Source organism: Stegodyphus dumicola, chromosome 7, assembly GCF_044657685.1.
Source record: "Stegodyphus dumicola isolate Sdum_Otavi_A_Nest chromosome 7, ASM4465768v1".
NCBI classification, from domain to species: Eukaryota; Metazoa; Arthropoda; class Arachnida; order Araneae; family Eresidae; genus Stegodyphus; species Stegodyphus dumicola.
This window is the reverse complement of record NC_140774.1, coordinates 10,078,828-10,092,292: the sequence shown is the minus strand read 5'-3', so window position 1 is coordinate 10,092,292 and position 13,465 is coordinate 10,078,828.

Sequence of the window (13,465 nt, the reverse complement as noted above, 5' to 3'; positions counted from 1 at the left end):
GTTGCAGTGTGTCCTATAGTCCTACAATACTAATATTTTAAAATAATTTTTAAAATGATATGTATATATTGCAGAGCAATCACTAATGATAGCTGGAATAAAGAGATTTATGAAAAATAGAGCCAATCCTCAATAGTTCCGTACATGACTCGGAGTTTGACTTGAATGCCACTGTTCCTTCCGATGACGAAAGGATGTCACCGACTTAGAATGTTTGTGAATAGTGATTGATGGTCGATTTTAGCAGCCAAGTTGATATGACAGGCTTCAAAAGAAGAGAAGAAGGGGAAAAAAGTGTGCTTCAAATGAAATTCTAAAATTAATAAGAAGTACTTTTTCCAGACGGAAGAAGACGATGATGATCCCATCAAAAGCTTCCTATTGAGTATGCTACCATATTAAAAAAAGTTAAACAGAGAGGCTAAACACAAAGCAAAAATATTTTTTCTGAACTTATTTCTATGAGTTATGACAATAAAGGAAATAGCTTCAACTTTTTCTTGCTCATTGATTTCATTTTTTATTTATGTTCTTTATTGCTACATAATATGTTATTTTCAATCGGAAAATATTTCTTTTTTATTGCAGACTATTACGAATATATGCAATACAAAAAAATTAGCTTAAATAACACCCAAGATAAGATATAAATTTATATACAAACTGAAACATATAAAGAAAGCAGAAAAACTAAATTAATTTGTTTTGCCAGGGAATGCTCCTTCTTCATTAAGAATAATGTATAAATCTTTTTCAAAGTGCAGCTATGGTGGTATTTTAGATACCTTGTCGACCAACTGATTGTAATTGGCACTCGTGTCGCTGTCACATGCCTTCTTGAACAAATCCACATCCAGATGGGCAGTAGCTCTTAGCAGCCTTACCCATTTCATTTCCTATGAGAAAATTGTGCAAGCAGCCTCAAGGAAACACAATTCTTTCTGCTTTGTCTGGCTGAACGTTAAGAGTGTTTCAAAGTACTTTTCATCGAGAAGTCAAAATTCAAAAGCATTTTCGATGCACCTCCTAGCCCTTGCCAGACGATAATTAAATTTTCTTTTATTCTGAGGAAGGAATTTCCCTGGAAATGGCCGCAACATATTTGTTTTCAAAGGACATGCTTCATCCGCAGTGAAAACAAATTTAAAACAACCTTGTTAGTTTCAGGAAGCAATGACGGTTGAGGTAAAAAATAAGAGTTTTGTAACTTCTGACCTAGTAAAGAATTAGCAAAAAATGCACCATCACTAATTCTCACAAAATTCCCAATGTCCACATACAAAAATCTGTAATGAGCATCAGATGCAGCCATAAAGACAATGCTGTCGAATCCTTTATAATTTATACATGATGATTCCTCGATTTGGTGGGTCTTGTGTAGCAATGTGTTTCTCTATACAGAAAGGGTAATGCACTATCAGTCAAAAATAGCTTAAAAAATTTCATCATTCACGAATCTTTGTCACTATGTAATAAATACGTAATACAATACAATTATATTCTATTTAAGGCAATTTCCCCCTCAGGGGCTCACTCTTGTGAGTATGGGTGGGGCAATCCCGAGGTACCCTTGTCCTTCAGGGGATCATCTTCTTGGTGAGACGTGTGTCACGATCCTGGAGCCCCAGTGATCTATCCTCTTTTCCGTCTCCTTTCCTCTGACCTGATACTTTTTTCCGTCCCTTCTCCCTTGTGGGTATTCTCTTTGAAGTTTGGGGCTCTTCACGAGAGACTAGAACAGCCCTTGTCTCTAGTTTTTGAGTGGCGAGGAAATCCGTGTCGCTGGAAAGGAGGGTCCTGGTAGTTGAGGGGCGAGGTACTGTCGCCAACACACTACTTTGGCCTCTGCTTCAGCTAAACGAGAGGCACCTTAGTCGTCCTCACGGGTGTCAATCGGCTGGTCACTAGTTCTTGTGTCAGTGGCTTGGGGTCAAGCTCTCGGGAGTACCTGCTTTCGGGAAAACCGACTGTGGGACTTCAGTTTGCGTATAGGTCCGGCTAGCCCCAACACAGGAATCTGTGTTCCTTTGTTGGGCTCTGTGGTGGGCGGGGCCGTCGGACCCGAATCTTATCTATTTCAAACATGGCTTCACATTTTATATTAAAAAAACCTGATTCAAACGAAACTAAACGAGAAATTGAAATTATTGACAAATCCATTACCAAGAAGTTCCGTACCGAAACAAGTGCAAAAGAAACTACTGAAAATCCACGCTTCGTAGTTGTCTCTAGCTCTTCTGGTGAACTGCAAAAGATGTCTCCTTTTCTAGTAAGCAAATACATTAACTCATGCATAGGTGAGCCAAAAACATTAAGCGTCTCCGTTCTGGAGACCTGCTTATAGATACCGTTTCGGCCACCCAGTCTGCTTCACTTTTGCGTCAAAACACTTAACTTCTGTAAAGGTGTGATCTCAGAAATCGACCTTATGCTTGTTTCAGAAGATGAGTTCGTTTCGGAGTTAGCTGACTAAAAGGTTTGTGCTGCTAAGCGGATCAAGATGTGTAAGGAAGGTCAATTGGTCGACACAAAACACGTGATCCTTACCTTCAAATCGCCTGATCTGCTAAAGAATATAAAGGCTGGGTATCTTAACTGTCCCGTAAAACCATATATTCCCAACCCAATGCGATGCTTCCAATGCCAGTGGTTTGGTCTTTCTAAAACATCCTGTCGTGGCATCCTGAAGTATGCTCGATGTGCGTCGGTTGGTCACGATAGTGATAATTGCACTGCTGGAGCATTGTGTGTAAATTGCAAAGTAAGCGATCATCCGGCATTTTCTCGTTCTTGTCCAAAACGGAAAACAGAAAAGGAAGTACAGATGACAAAAGTCACTAGTAGCATCTGCTACAAGAAGCCAGAAGGGTGGTTCAAAGCACACAGCTACAACCAAAAAGATGATATGCTAGTGCCATTAAAGCTAGTGCCAGACTCCTCCAAATAAAACCCAGCACCCTGCAAGCTAGAAAAAGGAAACTCCGACTCATGTAGTACCAAAAAAAAAAAAAAAAAAAGAAATAGCAATCCAGAGCAAACCCAAAAATAGTAACAAAAAATAGAAGCAATAGTAATAGTTTATTTGAAGATATGGTATCTGAATCTTATGGAAGTAGAAGAGGGGCTAGATCTTCCTGAGCATCTACTTCGACGAAAAACAAGAAAGCAGCACAGAAAAAACAAACATAAATTATAATGGCTACCCTGATCTCATGGAACTGTCGCGGACTCCACCAAAAGTTTCTTGACATCAAAAGTATAGTCTATGTTCATCACTCCGTGTGATTGGCAGTAGAGGAAACAAATCTGAAACCAGATCAACAAGCAAAACTTCGGAGGTTTTCTTTCGTCAGGAACGATTACCTTGCAGGCGAACGTGCCTGTGGAGGTGTAGGTCATCTCACCTCACTCGACTATCCCTCAAGTTCCCTTTGACGACCTCCCTTCAACTTGTCGCCATACAAGTAAATTTTCATATTGTAGTTTCAGTCGTTCTCTTTATTTGCCTCCTAATGAGCACATTGATTAGGAACATTTAAATTATCTTATAGAGCAGCTTCCTGAGCCTTTTATAATAATAGGAGATTTTAACGGCCATAATCCGCTCTGGGGTAGTAAAGATACAAATTGCCGAGGAAGTCGAACTGAGCGAATGATTGAAGATCATAGTCTTTGTCTCCTGAATAATGGGCAGGAAACTTACTTCAATGAGCCTTCAAGGACATTCCACGCTCTCGACCTTGCCATCTGTTCACCATCTCTGTTGCCATTTTGCACCTTTTGTGTCGGAAATGAGCTTTACAACTGCGATCATTATCCCATTTTTGTGTCTCTTGCACGAAGAGGAGCAAACCCCATGTTGAGACTCCCTCGCTTTATACTGAACAGGGCAGACTGGGAAGTCTTCTCTTCCTTCAACAGAGCTCACAGAGAAAATGGTAGAAGATGTGCATATCGATGATGCTGTTAAAGTTGTTACTACTAATATTATTCAGGCAGCTATGCTTTCCATTCCTAGAACATCACGAAAAATACTAAAATATTCAAAACCATGGTTGAATCGTGACTGTCATGAAGTACTGAAAAAAACAGAAAAAAGCATGGGGTATTTTTCGTAGATATCCTACTCTGCGAAACCTCATGGCATTTAAAAGAGCGAAAGCAAATGCACGATAAGTAAAGAGGCAGAGCCAAAGGAATTCTTGGATTTCATATCTGTCGTCAAAAACATCCTCCACGCCTAGTAAGCGTGTTTGGGAAAGAGTTCGAAAAGCATGCAGCATATATAAAGACCACTCACTTTCCTTTTTGGAAAAAGATGGCCGAGTCATTAGCTCCATAGAACAGGGTTGCCACGCTACCTGGAAAACCGGGAGAACCGGGAAAAGTCAGGGAATTCGAAAATTGACCAAAATATTCAGGGAAAAGTCAGGGAAGTTCATACAACGATCCCGCCAAAAAAAGCGATTTTTGCGCCGACGTCGGAAGAGGTAACTTTTTTGGCGAATTATGTATCATGTGAGTGTCATTCGGGTAGCTGGCATAGAGCCAATTTTCGCAGCTCCAATTTGATTGTCTTTTAGAAAGGCAAAGCAACATTCCCGCAACTTTTGGTTTCCAATATTCTCGAGAATCACATGTGCAGTGCATGAACTAAAGAAAGTACCTGTTCTCGTATAAAACAAAATGGGTTTAATCCTAGTATACGGTACCATGGAGGTTAGAATCAAAGAATATGTATTGTAAAGAAGGAAAACCTCTCTGCAGCAGACGTGGCTGTGGCTCCGTTCCATCATAGAGGGAAAACAGCTGTGCATGTCTGATATATCTGTCGCCAAAGCTCGAAACCGGTGTCGAAGTTCGAAGGTCACGTTATCAAGAGGTCATAAAATGAATATCGTTTAAAATTTCTTTAACCACTTGCGCTAAAAAGACGTGCCACGCACGTCAAGATGCTTTTGTCTCAAACCGCGAGCGACGTGAACACCACGTCGATAAGCATTTATCGCAAAAATGAAAATAACGTGGTGCAAACGTCGCCTAACCACGAGATTGTTTATTTCTCGAGTTACAGCTCTGGATTGCACTCGCAGATGCGGAGCGGCGTAAATGAGACACTTTACAACGTGTTATATTGTAGCGCACGGCATCACAACTGTGAAGTTTAGTCTTAGCGCAAGTGGTTAAACTCTAAAGGAAAAGAAAATATTTTTTGGCGCAAGTAAATTAATTCATGGATTAGTTATTTTCAGGGGGAAAAAAAAAACTACGAAAATCCGTTTTTAAAACTATTGCGAAAAATCCAAGAAGAAACGTCCTTTGATAAAACGTTTCTTCTTGGATTTTTCGCAATAATTTAAAAATGGATTTTCGTAGTTTTCTTTTTGTTAAAGAGCGTTTCTTCTTAACACGTGTTTCTCAATTTCCTGTACACATCGCGGAGAGGGAAATTCTGGCCGCCAGGTTCCGTCGCCAAATCCCTTGGCAAATTTTCCCTACGCGTTCTAGCGGCGTAATAACATTTTACTTGTATCGAACCTTTTCTTCTTTACATAGACTTTCTTTGGCGACATCTTGATGCGCAGTAAACGGGTCATTTTGGTCTTGGCGATAATTTTCAAAATCGGGCCAAAGCCTTACCGTATACTAGAATTTTACCGCAAAATCTTTTTAAACCCTTTTTTTTTCTTTTTAATAAATACCTTGCCATTTTGCAGTAAAATTAAAAAATAGTAATCAGTCATCTAGGCTAGCCATGTAATATAACTATATTCGCTAAAATATCGTTGATTATTCTAATTCAATTTTTAAGTAATTAGTTTTATGTTATTCATATAATTTAATGTTGCTTCTTCCCTCTAAATTTATTTATTATTAGTAAATAATATTTCCAAATTTCAGGAAATTTTCTCTGGCATAATACTGAAATTAATTATAGCAGTATGATGACATACCATCACGAAATTTAATGCACATATTTTTCCTTATGTATGCTGCGAAATAAATATAAAATACCTCAATTTATTAAAATAGATTTCTTTCTTTCGTTTAGCTGCAGAATGTCTGCAAAAAAAGCCTTATTTTATTCCACATTGGGAAGATTCTAATCTCGATCTTCAGTGGAGAAAACAACAACTATTATAATTATATTTGTGTTTTCAAGTGTTAAGGTGCCTTTTAAGAACATACATACCTCACGCAAATTAAATTTACCTAAAATCTAACCTAACTATTTAGCATTGCGTTGTGATTTATAAGGACCGGATTAGCCTCATGTTGAACTAGTGATGATCATGAGTAATAATTAAATAAAACATACATTTGTTATCCAATATATATATCTTAAATTTTATTAAGTTTCTTAAGTGGAAAACTAAACAAAATTATCAAACAAAGTATACCAAGAATAATTAAGAATAAATGTCCTCTGGGACTTATTGAATAATTAAGTGAATTTGCTACACAATACAAGTAATACCATAATTAATTTACCTCTTAGCACAGCCAATGTACATTACGCGGATAGACAGGAATTTTCTTGAAACACACCTGGAAAACCTGGAAAAGTCAGGGAATTTCATTCTCCTGTTTGAGTGGCAACCCTGATAGAAGAAATTGCGAATACTATTGGTGAGACATTTGCTGCCGTTTCTTCCAGCAGAAACTATTCACCTGCATTTCTCTCTATGAAGCAGCACTCTGAAATAAATCCCATTGAATTCAACTCTTCCAAATCTAAGCCTTACAATAGAGCATTTACTATGCTGGAATTAAAGAGAGCTTTGTTGCAGACACATAGGTCTTCTCCGGGTCTGGTTGGCGTGTATTATGAAATGCTAAAGCATCTGTCCTATAAGTCACTGACTGCCCTTCTCACACTTCACAATAGAGTGTGGAAGGAGCGTACATTTCCAAGTGCATGGAGGAGAGCTGTTGTCATTCCTATTGCGACCCGAGGAATCCCTCGAACTATCGGCCAATTGCCCTTACCAGTTGTGTTTGCAAACTGTTTGAAAAGATGGTAAACAGTCGCCTAGTCTACCTCTTGGAAAAGAATAATATTATATCGCCTTATCAGAGCGGTTTTCGAAAGTTGAGAACGACCGTAGACAATATGCTTCTGTCAGAGACATCTATTCGAAAAGCCTTTGTCAGAAGAAGTCACCTTGTCTCAATATTCTTCGACATTGAGAAAGCTTATGATAAGGCATGTTATTCAGTAATGTTAGTCATTTTTAATAGAGTGTGCGTATTTTAAAAATCTTCGTTTGAAACTTTTTAAGAAAGGTGACTGGCCTCTTGATCATATAATTGGGAAAGAGGTCAACTCAAATTTATTACTTTACCTGAAAGAGACAGGTATTTATTATTTAATTTAATTTGAGTTTTAAGTCCTGTCCTATCGTTTTTTAATAGTATGCATTTTAATATATCCTTTGTTTGGTGACTTTAGTGTTTGTTTTGTACCTGTGATAATTATATGAGATGTGTGTATGTGTTTATTTTAAGCATTGTATCAATGCATATAATTTTCATCATTGTATTTTATGCTTGTGTGATTTTATCTTATGCTAGTGTGATTCTATCTTATCTGTTTGTTTTTATATCTCTTTGTATTTAAGAATATTTGACATATGTTTCGGCACATATAATCATTAAGTTTTTGCACCAGGAAACCTACTACTACACTACATTTTAAAATACATAAACACTTTTTTAATACATTTTATTTTGCAGAACAATCTCTTCCTAATGAGACATTTTTGTCTACTCAAGACACCAGATTATGTGGAACCTCACGCTTTGAAGGAGGCATTATACAAGAAATATGATGCCTCAGAGCAAAATCAACTTTTTTCAATCCTGGAGGCTTCTCAGCTTCTTTCTTTCGCTTTCCAGTAAAAAGAGTTATTCTGCGTCCAATTGCAGATGGCTGAACAGGAATTTGAATACCTTTCCTTTTAAGATTTAAAACAAATTTGGGGCCTGAATGTTTGGCAAAATTGTGCATTGCGGCAACTAAACCTGTTTCTGTTTTTGCATACTTTTTATAATTTGCAGCCTTTTTTTCAATTGCATGTTTAAATATTTCTGGGTTTTTTTTCCTCTGCCTTCTTTAATTTTAATAAATATATCTTAATTATTAAAAATTCTTCATCATCAGACTGGTTCTTTGAAGTAGATGGTGCACTAAAGTTAAGCATACCTAGAGTTGATGACGTACCTGCATCAATAGAGAAGTGAGAGTTTTTCGACTCTAAAGAATTTGGATTATAAGTTGACGGCTTCAGGAAGCTTTCAAATGGAAGTGGATTTCCTGTAGCAATTTCGTACATCAGTGATTGGCTAATTTCTGATTATACAAAATCATTGCTGATATTGCTTTGTGTCGCTACTGCAGCTATATGCTTACAATACTGCCCAGTAGCTCCAATATAGGATGTACAATATGAAGAGTGTGCATCAATAAAATATGTTTGTTCACTTCTTTTCACCAAAAAATGCTGCTCTTTTTGAATAAAATGATATATTATAACCATTTTTAACATTACATATCCAGCTCCACATAACAACTTCAATACTTGTAACTGACACAATAAGTGTTGCATTTGGCTAGATGCTGCTCAGTGCATTTTTTTCATTCAAATCCCCATCCGTCAGTCCTCAGGGGCTCACTTTTGTGAGTACGGGTGTGGCAATCCCTAGGTACCCTAGCCCTTCAGGGTATCATCTTCTTGGTGAGACGGGTGTCACGATCCTGGAGCCCCAGTGATCTATCCTCTTTTCCATCTCCTCTCCTCTTGGCTGGAACTTTTTCCCTTCCCTTCTCCCTTGTGGTTTCTCTCTACGGAGTTTACGGCTCGTCACGACAGACTGGAACAGACTTTGTCTCTAGTTTTCGAATGGCGAGAAAACTGCCCACGTGTTTGCCGTACGTGGAGACCCGTGTCGCTGGAAAGGAGGGTCCTGGTAGTTGAGGGGCGAGGTACTGTCCCCAACACACTGCTTTGGCCTCTGCTTCAGCTAAACGGGAGGCACCTTAGTTGTCCTCACGGGTGTCAATCGGTGGTCTCTAGTCCTTGTGTCAGTGGCTTGGGGTCAAGCTCTCGGGAGTACCTGCTTTCGGGAAAGCCGACTGTGGGGCTTCAGTTTGCGTATAGGTCCGGCTAGCCCTAACACAGGAATCTGTGTTCCCGTGTTGGGCTCCGTGGTGGGCAGGGGCGTCGGACCCGAATCTTCAAAAATATTCCTAATTAAAGACTTTGAAGTCAGTCCCGTCGTTCTAAGCGCTAGTTCCGAAAAATCAGCAAAAAAAAGTATGTACAGATGCAACTGCTAATAATCCTAAGAATAGTCCCCATTTCCTTGTTGTCTCTAGTCCTTCTGGCGAGCTTCAAAAGATGTCTCCTTTTGTTATAAATAAATATATGCATTCTTGCATTGGTGAGCCCAAAAATATTAAGCATCTCCGCTCTATAGACTTCCTGATTGATACAACTTCGGCCACCCAGTCTGCTTCCTTGCTTCAAATAACCAAACTTGGTAATGCAACGGTCACTGTAACAGGGCATAAGACATTGAATTATTCTCGCGGCGTAATCTCGGAAGTCGACCTTTTGTCTGTTCCTGAAGAAGAGTTCGTTTCCGAGTTAGCTGATCAAAAGGTCTGTGCTGTAAAGCGGATTAAGATGCGTAAGGAAGGTCAGTGGATCGACTCGAAACACGTCATCCTGACCTTCAAGTCGCCTGATCTGCCGAAGAATATCAAGGCTGGATATCTTAATTGCCCTGTGAGACCGTATATTCCAAATCCTATGCGATGCTTCCAGTGCCAGCATTTCGGCCATTCCAAGATGTCCTGTCGTGGGACCCTGACGTGCACTTGATGCTCGTCGGTTGGCCATGACAGTGATAATTGCACCGCTGCAGCACTGTGTATTAATTGCAATGGTGACCATCCAGCATTTTCGCGATCATGCCCAAAATGGAAAATAGAAAAGGAAGTGAAGACGTTAAAAGTCACTAGGAACATCTCATATGCGGAAGCCAGAAAACTAGTGCAAAGCACACAACCTCAATCAAACAAGTCATATGCTAGCGCCGTTAAATCAACACGTTCCATTGCCACACAAAACTCAATAAGTACACAGACAGCACAGAATAGAACCCATAAACCTGCAAGCAAAAAAAAAGGAAAAACCAACACACGTAGTACAAAATAAAGAAGTAGTTAAGAACATAAAGCGTCTCCGTTCTGGAGACCTGCTTATAGATACAGTCTTGCCAACCCAATCTGCTTCCCTTTTGTCACAAACAAAACTTGGAAATGTAGCTATAACTGTGTCAGCGCATAAAACTCTGAATTATTGTAGAGGTGTAATCTCGGAAATCGACCTTCTCTGTGTATCAGAAGAAGAGTTCGTTTCCGAGTTAGCTGACCAAAATGTCTGTGGCGCTAGGCGGATCAAGATGCGTAAGGAAGGTCAGTTGATTGACACCAAACACGTGATCCGGACCTTCAAATCGCCTGATCTGCCTAAGAATATTAAGGCTGGATACCTCAATTGTCCAGTACGTCCATACATTCCAAACCCGATGCGATGTTTCCAGTGCCAGCGTTTTGGCCATTCGAAGATCTCCTGTCGTGGGACCCTAACGTGCGCTCGATGCTCGTCGGTTGGCCACGATAGCGAAAGGTGCACCGCTGCAGCACTGTGTATAAATTTCAAGGGCAACCATCCAGCATTCTCTCGTTCCTGTCCGAAATGGAAATTAGAAAAGGAAGTGCAGACCATAAAAGTTTCCAGGAACATTTCGTATGCCGAAGCCAGAAGACAAGTTCAAAGCACACAGCCTATATCAAACAAATCATATGCCAATGCCGTGAAATCAACCCGCACAATAGCCACCCAAACTTCCATAAGTACACAGACTCCACCAAATAGAAACCAGCAGCCTGCAAGCAAGAACAAAGAAAAGGAGGATAACCTTGCAGGTGAGCGTGTCAGTAGAGGTGTAGGCCTCCTCACCTCACTGGATTATCCCTCAAATGTGCTTTCTTTGAACACATCCCTCCAAGTTGTCGCTATTCAAACAAATTTTGATATTGTTGTTACAGTCGTTTCTCTGTATTTGCCTCCAAATCAGCATATTGATCAGCAAGATTTAAATGGTCTTTTAGAGCAGCTGCCTGAGCCTTTCATCATAATAGGGATTTTAACGGCCATAGTCCACTCTGGGGTAGTAAAGATACAAATTGCCGAGGAAGACAAATTGAGCAGATGATCGAAGATCATAGCCTTTGTCTCCTAAATAATGGGCAGGATACGTACTTCCATGAGCCTTCAAGGACATTCCACGCTCTCGACCTTGCCATCTGTTCACCATCTCTGTTGCCATTTTGCACTTTTAGTGTCGGAAATGACCTGAACAACAGCGATCATTATCCCATTTTTGTATCTCTTGCACGAAGAGCAAACCCCATGTCGAGATTTCCTCGGTTTATACTGGACAGGGCAGACTGGGAACTCTTCTCTTCGTCCGCAGAGCTCACAGAGGAAATGGTAGAAGATGTGCTTATCGATGACGCTGTGGAAGCTGTTACTAATACTATTATTCAGGCAGCTATGCTTTCGATTCTTAGAACATCAGGAAAAATACTAAAATATTCGAAACCGTGGTGGAATCGCGACTGTCATGAAGCACTGAAAAGACAGAAAAAAGCATGGGGTAGTTTTCGTAGATATCCTACTAGCTCGTAGCCTTTAAAAGAGCCAAAGCAAATGCACGAAAAGTAAGGAGGCAGAACCAGAGGGATTCCTGGATTTCATATGTGTCGTCAATAACATCCTCCACGCCTAGTAAACGAGTTTGGGAAAGAGTTCGTAAAGCATGCAGCATATATAAAGACCACTCACTTTCCTTTTTGGAAAAAGATGGCCGAGTGATTAGCTCCATAGAAGAAATTGCTAATACTATAGGTGAGACATTTGCTGCCGTTTCTTCCAGCCAAAAGTCTGAGAAAAATCCCATCGCTTTCAACTCTTCCAAATTTGAGCCTTATAATAGAGATTTTATTGTGCTAGAGTTAAAGAGAGCTTTGTTACATACACATAGGTCGTCTTCGGGTCTCGATGGTGTGAATTACGATATGCTAAAGCATCTGTCCTATAAGTCACTGAATGCCCTTCTCACGCTTTACAATAGAGTGTGGAAGGAGCATACTTTTCCCAGTGCATGGAAGAGAGCTGTTGTAATTCCTATTGCCAAGCCAGGGAAAGATCCAAGGAATCCCTCCAACTATCGGCCAATTGGCCTTACGAGTTGCCTCTGCAAACTGTTTGAAAAAATGGTAAACAGCCGCCTAGTCTACTTCTTGGAAAAGAATAATATTATATCGCCTTATCAAAGTGGTTTTCGAAAGGGGAGGACTACCATAGATAATATGCTCCTCTTAGAGACATCCATTCGAAAAGCTTTTGTAAGAAGAAATCACCTTGTCTCAATTTTCTTTGACATTGAAAAAGCTTATGATAAGGCATGGAGATGCCTTATCATAAGCTTTTTCAATGTCAAAGAAAATTGAGACAAGGTGATTTTTTCGGATGTTTTTCAACAGGAAGAGGGTGTGCCTCAAGGCTGTGTGCTCAGTGTAACCCTCTTTACTTTAAAAATAAATTCTGTACTAAAAGAACTTCCTCCCACCATCTTGGGATCACTATATGTAGATGACATACAGATTAGCTGTCGAGGAGCAGACATGAGATACATAGAGAGGCAATTGCAGCTGGCTCTGAATAAGATCCAAGAATGGTCAGACAAACAGGGATTTACTTTTTCGAAACAGAAAACTGTGCGCGTGCACTTTTGTAGGAAGCGAGGTTTCCATCCTGAACCTGAGTTATATTTAAATGGTACAATTATTCCAGTTGCGCCCGAAGTAAAATTTTTAGGAGTGACGTTCGACCGAAAATTGACCTTCCTTTCTCATGTTTTAAACCTGAGAAAGAAGTGTCTAAAAACACTAAATATTTTAAAAGTGTTGGCGAACACCTCCTGGGGTGCAGAGCGTTGCTCTATGCTTCGCATTTACAGAGCGCTTATCCGCTCTAGACTGGACTATGGCTCAGTTGTTTATGGATCCGCTCGGTCATCTGTTTTGTTAAAACTGGATCCTGTTCACCATCAAGGTCTGCAGATTTGTTCAGGAGCATTCAGGACTTCTCCTGTACAGAGCCTATATGTTGACTCTAACGAACCATCACTTTATCTGAAGCGCGATCAATTGTCCCTTTTGCAATATTTTTATATTCTATCCCAACCTGAACATCCCAATAGGCTGTGCTTACTCGATAATGAGTGTAACACATATATGAAACACGTCCATCCTGTTTTCCTACTTTCCCTTTAAGAGTTCGGCCTGTCATTGAGGAACTCTCCCTCTCTGATATGCACACCCAAGCAG